Source organism: Coffea arabica, chromosome 1c, assembly GCF_036785885.1.
Source record: "Coffea arabica cultivar ET-39 chromosome 1c, Coffea Arabica ET-39 HiFi, whole genome shotgun sequence".
Taxonomy (NCBI): Eukaryota; Viridiplantae; Streptophyta; class Magnoliopsida; order Gentianales; family Rubiaceae; genus Coffea; species Coffea arabica.
Window position 1 is genome coordinate 7,631,178 of NC_092310.1, and position 13,953 is coordinate 7,645,130.

The following is a 13,953-nucleotide window of genomic DNA, read 5'->3' on the forward strand; positions in this document are numbered from 1 at the left end:
GGACACAACAAAGCCTTGTACATCTCAGTCCGCTGTAACGAAAAACTCTTGCCAAAGGTTCTGATAGACAATGGATCCGCTCTCAATATCTGTCCCTGGAATATCTTGGTTAAGTTAGGATTTCAAGAGGCTAAATTGCGGCCGTCAACCACCGTGGTGAGAGGATTTGATGGCGCAAAAAAGGGAACCAATGGGGGAAGTGAATTTAGTGCTGGAAATCGGACCTGCCCAATTTCAAGTCATATGCCAAGTCATGAATTTTTCAAGTGTTTATAACATTCTCCTTGGACGGCCTCGGATTCACACTTCGAGCGCTATACCCTCTTTACTTCATCAATTGCTGAGATTTGTGGTGAATGGTCAATTGATCACAATTTTTACGGAGGACGATTGCACAATGATTGTTAATTCTGGACCAAATGAGGAGGACAGTAAAAAATCTCTGTTTTCTCCTCACTATGTGGCTGACATTGTTTCTGTAGGATGGATATCTAAGGAGAAGCCAGTGGTGGAAATGAATTTGCCAGAAGCTAGTGTTATGATGGCTAAAGAGATGATTCGAGGAGGATATGAGATGGGCAAGGGCCTCGGGCGCAACCTACAGGGAGTTTTGGAACCAATAGAGATTCAAGGAAAGAAGGACACCTTCGGATTGGGGTTTCAACCTACTATCAAGGATAAGAAAGAAATGATGAATCGCAAAAAGGCGGAGAAGGAAGGAAGGTAACTTATCATGAATATCCCACCATTGTATTGTACTTTTCCTTACCCATCAGAGGTGATTAGAGCTGAAGTAGATCCAATCGAGGAAGTGGATGTTGGATTGTCTGAGCTATTTGTGGGGGTTGCTTCTGAGAGGAAGCCATTGGAGGACCCAGAATTTTCAGAGGTGTCTACCAAAACAATGAAGAATTGGACTAGTGATTTTCTTCCCTCTCGAAGGGAATTTCGGTAAATCTGGGGAATTGCCTTTGGTTGCCATGAAAGAATTTATTCGCATTATTTATCTGTTGTCTTTCAGTTTCGTAAATAGTTTTTAATCAAATGCTTTTCAATGCAAGTCTTATGTTGAATCTCTTGTTGAGTCGCATGTTATGATCCTTTACCTTCAAATTCAATGAAATGCGTAGTGTTTATTTTCCAAATTAATTTGCTTATGCATTGTTTTATCTATTTTATTCTTTTCTAGATGGCCAAAAATAAAACACATTGACCCTTTGGATATCACTATTCTGAAATTTGATGATTGTAATCTCGATATCTCTCACGAAGTTGAAATTTTGGAATCAGAAATTCAAGACGAGAGGGATAACGAGGAAGAATCTGACTCTTTATTAAAGAATCTTGAACAATATGAAGAGAAATCCAAATCGAACTTGGAAGAAACAGAAGTTGTTAATATTGGCACTAGGACTGAGGTTAAGGAGATAAAAATTAGCATTCATTTGAATAAAAAATAGAGAAAAGAGATGATTGAATTTTTGACAATGTTTCAAGATGTGTTTGCTTGGTCCTATGATGATATGCCTGGAATTTCAATAGATATAGTGGTCCATCGATTGCTAACTGATCCAAATTTTCTACCCGTGAAGCAAAAACCTCGCAAGTTTAAGCCTGATATAAGCCTTAAGATCAAAGAACAAATCGAGAAGCAGCTCAACGCTAGAATTATCATGGTGTCCCATTATCCCATTTGAGTTTCAAATCTCGTACCTGTCTTGAAGAAAAGTGGAGAAGTGCGAGTCTGTGTTGATTATAGGAATCTTAATAAAGCAAGTCCGAAAGATGATTTTTCATTGCCAAACATCCATATTCTGCTAGACAATACCGCAGGACATGAGATCGAATCATTTGCTGATTGTTTTGTCGGGTATCACCAAATCTTAATGGCCGAGGAAGACAGAGAGAAAACTATTTTTATCACACCGTGGGGGACATTTTGCTACCGAGTAATGCCATTTGGATTGAAAAATGCCGGAGTCACTTATCAAAGGACCATGACAACCCTGTTCCATGATATGATTCATAAGGAGATGGAGGTTTATGTGGACGACATCATCATCAAATCCGAGAGGGCGGAGGATCATTTGGTTGATTTGGAAAAGATATTTGAGAGATTGAGAAGATATAATTTGAAATTAAACCCTGCAAAGTGTGCATTTTGAGCCCCTGCCGGGAAGTTATTGGGATTCATTGTCAGTAAGAAGGGTATAGAGATAGACCCGACAAAGATTAAAGCTATTTGCGAAATGCCAGTGCCAAAAATGTAAAAGGACGTGAAGAGTTTCTTAGGAAAAATTAACTTTATCGGAAGGTTCATTGCTCAGTTGGCCCACACATGTGAGCCTCTGTTCAAGTTATTGAAGAAAAATGTGCCACTGCATTGGAGTGAAGAGTGCTAGCAGCCGTTTGATAAAATTAAAGACTATTTGTTGCATCCCCCGATCTTAGTACCACCCAAGTTAGGTCGACCATTGATTATGTACTTGTCCGTGCTCGACGAGGCTGTGGGATGTGTTTTGGAGCAGCATGACGATTCAGGAAAGAGGGAGCAAGCTATTTACTATCTCAGCAAGAAGTTCACGTCTTATGAGGCAAAATATACATTGCTTGGAAAAAGTTGTTGTGCATTGGCCTGGGCAGCTCAGAAGTTGAGGCATTATTTGCTTAGTCATACCACTTATCTTATCTCTCGGTCAGACCCTTTGAAATATTTGTTGGAAAAACCAATGCCAACTGGACGCATGGTTAAATGGCAGATGATTCTTTCGGAGTTTGACATCATTTTTACCACGCAAAAAGCTATCAAGGGTCAGGCGATAGCGGATCACTTGGCCGAAAACCCAAGGAGGGATGATTATCAACCATTTTACACTTATTTTCCAGATGAGGAGGCCCTGTTCGTTGGTACAGCAGAAGACATGAATGAAAAATGTTCTGAATGGAGGCTATTCTTTGATGGTGCCTCAAACTCCTTTGGAGCTGGTATTGGAGCTGTTCTGATATCACCTGAAGGGAAGCATTATCCTGGTTCCGCTAAATTGCGATTTTTTTGTACTAACAATATGGCTGAATATGAAGCTTGCATTTTTGGGCTAAAAATGGCGTTGAAAATGGAGATTAAGGATTTAATAGTGTTCAGTAATTCCGATTTATTCGTTCATCAGACTCTCAAAGAATGGATCACTCGATATTCAAAGATCGTGCCTTATCATTGTATCTTATTGGATTTGGCGAATAAATTTAGAAGTTTGGAGTTCCGACATATTCCACGTGCCAGGAATGTCTTCGCCGATGCTTTGGCCACTTTATCTTCCATGATTCAACATCCAGACGAGTTGGTGATCGAACCTATCCAGATTCATTTGCAAGAAAAACCAGCTCATTGCCTAGTTGTGGAAAAATCTCCCGATGGCCATCCCTGGTATAGTGATATTAAGGAATTTCTCAAAACAGGGTCCTACCCTCCTGGGGCCGATACAACTGTCAAAAGCTTCTTGCGCAGATTATCATCTAAATTTTTCTTGAATGGAGAGGTGGTATACAAAAGAACGTCAAATTTGGGCCTTCTGAGATGTGTTGATGAGGATGAAACAGATTATTTGATGAAAGAAGTGCATAGTGGCGTGTGCGGATCACATATGAATGGCCATTTATTAGCAAAGAAGATCATGAGGACGGGCTATTTTTGGCTTACTATGGAGCATGATTGTGTAGTTTTTGTTGGGAAATGTATCAAGTGTCAATTGCATGGAGATGTTATGTGCACTCCCTCTACAGAATTACACAGTATGACTGCTCCCTGGCCATGTTCAATGTGGGGTATGGATGTGATTGGAGCCATTGATCCTCCCACTTCAAATGGGCATCGATTTATTCTGGTGGCGATTGAATACTTTACCAAGTGGGTCGAAGCTGAATCTTATAAGCATGTGACTAAGAAGGTGGTGACGGACTTTCTAAGGAAGCACATTATTTGTCATTTCAGTGTGCCAGAGACGTTAATCACCGATAATGCCAAAAATCTCAACAATAATATGGTAGATGGATTGTGCGAACAGTTCAAAATCAAGTATCGAAACTCCTCTATTTATAGGCCACAAATGAACGGAGCAGTAGAGGCTGCAAATAAGAACTTGAAGAAGATAATCCGTAAGATGACTGAGAGACACCGTGATTGGCACGAGAAGCTCCCTTATGCATTAATGTCATATAGAACTGCTATTCGGACTTCTATTGGGGCAACTCCTTACAATCTCATGTATGGAATGGAAGCAGTTTTGCCAGCCGAGGTCGAAATCCCTTCTTTATGCATTTTAATGGAGGCCAAACTGGATGAGGCTGATTGGATCAAACAACGTCATGAGCAGTTGTCTTTAATCGATGAAAAGAGGTTAAATGCCATTTGTCATGGTCAATATTATCAAAAGAGGATAGCCCATGCTTAGAATAAGAAGGTTAGACCACGCATATTTACAGAAGGAGATAAGGTGTTGAAACACATTTTGCCAGTACAATAGAAAGCCAAAGGAAAATTTGCACCAAATTGTCAAGGCCTTTTTATTGTCCAGGAAGTTTTGCCCGGGGGGCGCTCATTCTTGCAGAAATGGATGGGCAAGTGTTCCCTCAACCAATCAATTCGGATATGTGTAAGAAATTTTTCATATGATTTCCCTTTTAGGGTTAATATAAAGAATGGAGTGAAAAGTCAGGCTTTCTTTTTTTTCAATCAAACATTTTATCCCTAGTCACCCCTTTTTGAGCCTTCAAAGCAAATTATTTAGTTTGGCAACCTCTGAGAATCGCAAACCCCACACTGGGGCAAGTTTTGAGTTAAAAAGGTTAAAAAGTTAAAAGAGAGGTTTCAAGGGGTAAAAATCATAGAAAAATAAAAAGAAGAGAAACTCAAAGAAGAAAATCTCGATTGAGAATAAATTGGGGCAATTATTAGTAGAGTTAATTTGAAGATGCGATCTCAGAAAATCTAAACCTTCGTAAATCCGCCTTCGAGTCTTAACCTTTTATAAGCATCCTACCAGATCCCGTTACATAAAATCAAAAGTCCTGACTTCTATTCTTTATATTACCTTTTTCGGACGATTTCTAATCAAATGGCACATGATGTCAAAGACACCTTCACCTGTTTTGCAAAGGAAGGGTTGTTATACTGATGCCATTATTTCTTAAAACACATTTCTGAATTAATGCGGGCGATAGACGAGATTTGTTTATTTGGTGAAAATCCGTAAGGGCACATTTGAAAAGAAGAAGGAAAAGAAAAAAAAAGAAAAGAAAAAAAAGAGAAAATAAAAGAAAAGAAAAGAAAAAAGAAGAAAAGAAAAAGAAAAAAGAGAAAATAAAATAAAAGAAAATGAAAAGAAAGAAAAGAAAAGAAAAATAAAATAAAATGGGCGGGGGTAACCTTAGTGAAAATCCGAAAAGGCGTTAAGGTAGGGTTTTACAAGGAAAAGTGAGTTTGGATCTAAAGTGCTGGTGACTTAGTTCATTGGAAATTCTCCTCACATTGTGGTTCTATTGTCAAACATTTGAACTCCGAAGAGATGATATCCAAAGGGTCAAGCATAGCATTTTGTTCGAAAACCAAAGTGTTTGATTTATCAAACACGAAATTTGAGTATACAAACTTATTTATTTGAAATGATTTTTTATGCAATAAAAGTAAAGGGTTGTGTTTATATTGTTAAGATTTTTCATCATTATGTGCAATTAGAATGTTTTTCATGTGTTGCATGGTCACATTTGTCTCTTTCGTTCTATCAAATGGCAATCCCTATGATTTATCGAAGAGAATAGATACTAGATGACACGTTGATCTGCATATGAGAAATTATGAAAACTTGATATTGCTCGCAGGGCAAGATTGAAGTACCCGCTTCGCCAAATAAGGAGTCCAAATGCTCATGTTTACACTTCTCTTGAAAAAGGGGTTGATCGGATGGAAGCGGTATTATCTATCATTATTTCTTTTCTTGCAGGTCTGATAGTCCAATAAGCATTACACTGGGGCAATTTTAGAGGAAGTTATTTGTCTCCCTTCTCAAAATTCTACGAAAGTTTTGTACGAATCGACCGAATGAAGAATGAAGGCAGGCTCGGGTGTTCATCCCACTGAGCAAATGAAGAATGAAGGCAGGTTCGGGTGTTCATCCCATTGACCAAATGAAGAATGAATGCAGGTTCGGGTGTTCATCCCACTGACCAAATGAAGAATGAAGGCAGGTTCGGGTATTCATCCCACTGACTAAATGACAGATGAAAACAGGCTCGAGTGTTCATCCCACTAACCAAATGACAGATGAAGACAGGCTCGGGTGTTCATCCCACTGACCAAATAACAGATAAAGGCAGGTTCAGGTATTCATCCCACTGACCAAATGAGGAATGAAGACAGGTCCAGATATTCATCCCACTGATCTCTTTTGATTATGTGTTTCAGATCACAGTAGAATAAATACAGGTAAATATTTGGTGTCTACGTCTTTGTCTCGAGTTTCTTTGAAACTCAGATAAAGAGGGGCAAAATGTAAACACCAAATTTCAATTTAGATTTATTTATCTTTAGCTTTTATTCGATAATTATCCGATTTTACTTATTAAAATCATGATTTCGATATAAAAAAAAAGAAGAAAAAAAAAAGAGAAAAACTGGGAAGCCACGCCTGCGTGTCTTGCACGCGCGCTGCATTCCATTCAGCTTCGTCCGAAGCAGCAAAGCAGCGAGAAGGTTCAGGGATTTCTTCCAGTTTTTTTTCCTTCCATTTTTTCTCCCTTTTTTTTAGCTCCGTTAGATGATGTTGGTATAGGCCATCTGGCCGTTATCTTGAGCCTAAATTTCATGAGGAACAAAGGCCGTCAGATGGTTCCCCAAATATCGGTGGCTTCATCTAAACCATCGTTGAGAGGGTTTAGTTTTTGGGGTGCTATATAAAAGGATGAGGCGGGTTTAAGAGAAGGGTTGTTGAGTGTTGAGAGGAGGAATTGGCGGCTGCCTAGCAAAGGGAAACAAAAACAAAAAGGGAGAGAATAGGGGAGCAGAGAACGGCTAGGGGTTTCGGGGAAAAATCAAAGGAAGGGAATAAGAGTGAGGGTTGGAGGATAGAAAAGAATGAGTGACGGCTGGGAAGGGTTTTGAGAGGGAGAATCGGATAACAGCGGAGAGGAGTTTGGGGGCTGAGAGTATGGGAGTGACGGCTGGGGGTTGAGAGAATAGAGTGAACAGCGGCTGAGGAAACTAAGCAAGAGAAAGAGCTCCAAGGGAGAAACCAAGAGAGAGTGGAGGCGGAGAAGAAACGAAAACAGCAGCGAATGAGCTAACAATTGCGAGTGAGATAGCAAGCGCAAAAGGGAGAGAAAGAAAACTGGACAAAGGAGAAGGAAAAAGGCTCTGGAGGGGAATGGAAAACAACGACTGAACAAGAAAGTCAGAGAAGCAAGAAGGAAACTGCATTCGGAAGCAGCCTCTGACCATCCTTCTGTTTTCATCTCAACTAAGATTCATCCTCAGGTAACTCTTAATCTGTTTCTCTGCTTTCATTCCAGTTCAATGAGTCTACTGGGTATGATGCATCTGGTTTGATTAAGAAATAATAAGACCTAGGAGATACTGTGAAGGTCATTAGATATGAATAATGTGCTGCAAAACTTTATTTGGAATCCACGTATAAAAGATTTCTGCTTTTGCTTTGTGAATCTGGTTGGGCTTAAGGGAAGGAGGAAGGGCTCTAATCCATGGGTGTGGGTTAAGCTAGAATTTTCGTTGTTTGTCTCTTGATTAAGTTTCCTTAATTCTTGTTGAAGTTCCATTAGTTTTCCCATTGATTTCTGCTCTTTTGGTTTATGGCTGATGCGAGGAGTTTTCGTTTGATGTTTATGGTTGATTCTTGTGTGTTTGAACAAGCAAATCCAGAAAAATGGCATAAAACTTTGGGCAATTCTGATTGATGTTTTCTTCTAGCTGTTTCCGTGCGGCAGTGCCTTGTTGCTGTTTTCTTGCTGTTTTCCTTTCCATTTTATTCTTAGCACCTTGTTTGTTGTCGTGGTTGGGCTTTAGAATGTTTTCTCGAAGTTCTGAGTTAGGGGTCAGTAAATGTTTATATTTCCTTGCGCTGTTGTTGAACTTCGGTTGCGGTTGGATGGATCCGTTTCATTGCCTTGTTGCATTTCATGTTCAGGAACCTTATTGAATCTTCCCTCTCCCCTTTGTCCCAAGTCTTTTATGCTGGAGTAAGTTAAGACTTGTATTGAGTCCCTTCTAGGTTAATGCATAGGAGCTTAGGGGAGCCGAGAGTCACCCTTGATCATGTTGCAGCTGTGCGAACAGTTTCCTTTTTCTCTTGAGCTGCTGAAGTTTTTTTTTTTTTTTTTTTTTTTTGGTTTGCTTAACTTTTAGGCTTTGTTTGCTATTCCTGGGTTGCATTTGTCATTTCTCTTACTTTGGTTTTAGCATGGTGTAGGGGGTGCGTAATGGAAATGGTTTCCTTGCAAAAGAGAAATTTTTCTTTCAATCAGGTGGCCTAAAGGGACCAGGGCATCTCAGTTCCCCTGTTCTTTACCTTGCGCTTTGTCTTCCTATAGTTCTAGCCTTCCCCTTTGAGTGTTCTGAGTCTTCTTATTGAGTTTGCTTTCATTCGTAAAACCAGAGGGAGGTGAATGAATCTGTTGCAAATATTCATGTTGCTTTGCTGCATTTTATTGCTCAAATGATTTGATTAGATCTGTTGAGGTATAGATGATTGTGGTTGGGTGAAGTTAACAACATGAATTAAAGGTCTATTGAGGTATAGAATGTTTAGCTCACGCTTTCATCATTTCAAGATGGGTTGTGTATTGTGTCTTGAATCAAAAGATGATGCTTTCCTGGGATGTGTTCAATTAGTTGTCAAATGCCGCATGTTGCAGAATGAAGGAAAATAGAAAATGCAGAAATCTTCTTCGTATGCATGCATGCAAATCTTCATAAAGGTTGCATTCTTACCCTCCAAGTCCCCTTTTGTTCTACTATGGCCAGAAAAACTTTTAATTTCTTTCAGAGAGGTTCCTAATTTAATTGCAAATAGGCCCCTAAACTTTATTTTTCTTTAATTTTGATCCTGAAACTTTGTTAATTTTCACAGTTAAGTCCCTTCTTCTTTTAATTTCTTAAATGTGGGTTGCTTGCATGATTTAATTGATTCAATTTCATGTTTATTTTTTATCTTTTGTGATTTATTTCTTAACTAAAGTGATGCCTTGACTTTTTCTTTGATTTTGGAGGGTAAATAAGTAATTTCATTTCATTAGACTATCAACTCAAAGGAGGTACACTCTATCCCTTATTTTGACTTTAATTGATCATATGTGCCCTTATGTGATTTTATGTGCTTAATTGCATGCCTTTTGAATGTTTTCATTTTGTTTATTTATTTATTCGCTTTATTTGTTTTAATTTTGGATATTTATTTTAGTTCAATTTCAATTATTTGAAAGGCATTCAAAGGCCAAAGTTGTAATAGTTAGGGGTTTATTTTTATTCTTTCCCTTTTTAGATTATAGTAGGGCCCCCCCAATGTAATAGTTAGGGCTTGTTTGTTTTATTTGCTTGGTATGTTTTGCATGCTTATGTGTTATGTGTTATCCGCTTTTTTAGGGCCTTGCATCTAGATATCATGCTTATGTGTTATGTGCTATACGTGATTTATGTGTTTACATGCTTTTATTAGGTCTTACATGATTTATTTGATTGTAACCGATGTGTGACGCACCACACTAGTCCAATGCTAGTTGTGGTCAATTTCTCGAATCCATACTAGTCCAACGCTAGTTGTGGCCCTTTCCGACTTTTCTCACTAGTCCAATGCTAGTGAGAAATTATAGACGTGAGCTAGTCCAACGCTAGACCCTTAGGAGCCCCTCGAGCGTTAGATCATGGTTGTCTGATAAAATCACTTCATCTCATACATGTTTTCACTTTTTAGGGTTTTTACCATGTTGTATGACACTTTCTTATATATGTACATCCTTTATCCCATATTCTTTTCTACTTATATCCCCTATTCCGTATTTTCTCTTATATATATATTTCTTACTCTTTTGTATGAAAACATAACATTAGACTTGCATTTCATTTAAGAAATAGAAACTAGGTTAAATCATTTGCATGCTAGATTAGGAAAACCTCTTGGGTATGGGATATGAATGAGTTTGGCTTTTTAACTTTAGCACGCTCGTATTCCCTCTATTAAAGGAAACATTGAGTCACGAACATTAGTCCCCGCACCCGATATGATGCATTCCTTTAGGTCACGTATATTTATAAAATTAATTTTATTTTTATTTTCCTTTTCTTTTCTTACAGTCTCATATTTTTGCATTATTCGTGACCTCTCCAAAGAGTCCACATTGGGCATCACAATTAATGTGATTGGTACAAATTGAGATTTGAAGAGAAAATTCGATCCCCTGATACTCTCTTAGGTCTAGGTTTTGCATTCATATAGTACATCTAAATGTGATAAATCTTTAGGTTAAAATAAGAAAATCTTTAACTAAATCACGCAACTAACCTTGGTTAGGTTGAAAGGGTGCCTCGAATTTTTTTATCCCTGCCTTTCCTTTCTTCAAATGTGACTCCCGAGCACGTTTCTTTGATTTTCGTAGATTTGGAGTCATTTAAAAAGGGTTTTCTACTTTTTTCTTTAAAAATTCATTTTTAGGTGACTTGGTACACTTTAACTTAATACCAAGTGGTGACTCCGATTTTTTTCATTAAAACCCTTTTTAAACTGTTTTTGGGTTAAAATCGTCGCATTTGTTTTGTCCTATTTAGACCCATATTTTTCTTTATTTTCTAAAAAATCAAAAACTCATTTTTTAACCAAAATTAATCAAAAATTCATTTTTCTAAACTAATTTATTTTATTTCAAAAATGGGGTGCGACACAAATGGCTCCGTATGAAGCGCTTTATGGTAAAAAATGTAAGTCTCCGATTTGTTGGGATGAAATAGGTGAACGGAAGATCTTAGACCCGATTACAGTGTCTTGGATTGAGGAAGCTAATGAAAAGGTAAAGTTGGTACGCCAGAGAATTCAAACTGCACAGAGCCGTCAAAAGAGCTATGCAGATAATCGGAGGAAGGATTTGAAATTTGCGGTTGGAGATCTAGTATTTCTTCAGATCACGCCTTTGAAAGCAAGTTTGATGCCTGGAAAGGGAAAAAAAAACTACAACCGAGGTTTGTAGGGTCTTATAAGGTTATCGAGCGCGTGGGACAGGTAGCGTACAAGTTGGAATTACCACCGAATCTATCTCGAATTCATAATGTGTTCCATGTGTCTATGCTTAAGAAGTATCATCCAGACCCTTCACATGTCTTACACCCGGAAAGTATCGAGATCGATGAGACATTGACCTATGAGGAGAAACTGGTTAACCTTCTAGATAGAAAGGTGAAAGAATTGAGAAATAAACAGATACCACTAGTAAAAGTTCTCTGGAAGAACCATGGGTTAGAGGAAGCTACTTGGGAGGTCGAAGAAACAATTCGAGAAAAGTATCTAGACCTGTTCACCAATCAAGGTAAATTTCGAGAGCGAAATTTTCTTAAGGGGGAGAGGATGTGAGGACTCACAAAATTTAATATTTTAAATTTCATTTCGAGCTTATTTAAATATTTAATTGCCCATTTACTCCGAATATTATTTTTTAACCTCATTAGACCTAATTACATGGATTTGTAGCTTTATTATATTTTAAAAGTGGCATGTTAAAAATTTTAATTTTTGGAAGTTCGTTAAACGGGAATAGTAAATACACGTTTGGAGATTATAGCTGATTTGGGGATACAATAAGTTTGAAAAATTAGAGACTTGTATACTAGTCTTGAAATCGATATTTTTATGTTTAAGTGCTCAATTATTAGTTAGTGATACTATCGTTACAAGAATTCTTGGAAATTTCATTTTATTGCGCTTAAATTGAAAATACGCGTTTTTACACGCGCGATTTAATTGAGGGACCTTAGACCCTTATTTTGGGATAATTAAGAGTGAATAACATTTATATGAATATAAGTGCATTAAAGGTTTAGTGCACTAGTGAAATAAATTCGAGAGGAATCGAGCACAAAATGTGCGTGCGCGCGAAGGAGAGTTGACTTTTGGGTCAACATGGGCCACACATTAAAGCTTCTCTTGGAAGTTTCATTTGAACAAACACTCTCTCTCTCTCTTCCCTCTCATTTGGCCGGCCATCAAGAGGAGGAAAACACCAAGGAGCTCTTCCATTTTTCTTCTCCAATTCTTCACAAAATCATCACCCATTTCACCTCAAATTTCACGCACACTTAGTTAAACACTTGGTGATCATCTTAAGCTACAAAAGGGAGCCGCTTTCCATGATATTTCTTGAGTTAAGAAGGGCCGAAAATTTCTGCCTTGCACATCTAGGAGAGTAAGTGACGATCTACCCTTTAAATCTTGTTTTATGGAAGTAGTAGTGCATATATAAACTTATGCATGCATGTGGATAGCTTGTTTATGTTGGAAAAATTGTTGTGTGGACTCTATGAACTCTCACTTTGGTTGGATGGACTGATTTGATGAATGATGATGTTATTAATGTTGGTTTAGTGCTTAAATTAGTGGGATAATGTTGTATTGTGGGTAGAAACTCAAGGAAGGTGCAATGAGCAAAAGTGACCATTTTATCCCTGCCATGTTCGTGTACTTTGGTGCGAATTTTTGAGATTCTAATGATTTGTTTATGATGTATACATGTTATATGGATAGTGTAGAAAGTTTTGTTGAAAAATAATATGGTTTGGTTGGCTAAATGTATTGATTTCTAAAGGATAGCAAAACTGAAAAATTTTCCCGGATTGCCCAGGCAGTCCTTTTGTTTCGGCTATAACTCCTTGCTCCGATGTCGAAATCGAGTGCCATTTGCGGCACTAGAAACTAGACATTCCCACTTGAGTGAGCCAAACCATTCGTTTAAAAATTGCTGTCCTATTGCATTGGTTCACTACAGGGCAAAACATGAACTACAACTTGATGCTCAAATGTGGGCTAGTTGTGGATGGATTTTGAAAATGGTTTCTTCTGAGAAATTGTAGCTTTATGAATGTGTTTTCCAACGCCACCAACCACGCTCAATTCCAAGTTGAATTGAGTGAGTTGTGATCAAAGTTCGAAACTGACCCAGTGTTGAACACAACCTTCTTTCGGTTAAGTGAATGTCCTGATCTTGTGTGGGACTTGTACTCGAAATTTTTGGTGTTAATCACCCCAAATTGTGTTTTGGATATGTCTTAGACATTTTCTATACAAATGGACCATGTTTGAGGTACTCTGTAGGCCAAATGTCATGAAAACAGAAAACGAAAAACGGAACTCACAAGGCAGATTTGCCTTGGAATTTTGGAACTTTGGTGATTTGGTTAACCAACTTTCCGTGCTTATTTATCTATGAAATTTGGTAGAGGAATAGCCCTTATGTTTTAATATAATCATACCAAATTTGATGCTATTCCAAGGCCGTTTCAATGTACAACTAAACTCCTAAAATCTATAATTTATACTTGGAAAAACCCTTGTTTAACAAGGAAATTTTGGTAACTTTGGGTCACCATATCTTGGTGCTCAAAACTTCAATTCTCATCTCACTTGATTTGTTTTAAACTTGGATTACAACTCTAATAGAGTTCCAAATTTTAAAGGCTAGATCAAATTGACTGAATTTTGCCGAATTTTCTAAGTTGGCCAAAAACCAACTTAAATCTGTCTTGATAACTCAAGTTATCAATTTCAAGCCAAAATTTGAATGTCTTCCACCTAGATTCATGGAAAGGTATCTTCTAGACACTTTTAGTACTTTGAAAGATGTTTCCAACGGTACTAAATTTTCCAATTTTGGACAATCAGGGAGTGAGTTATGATTTTCAAAAAATGTCCC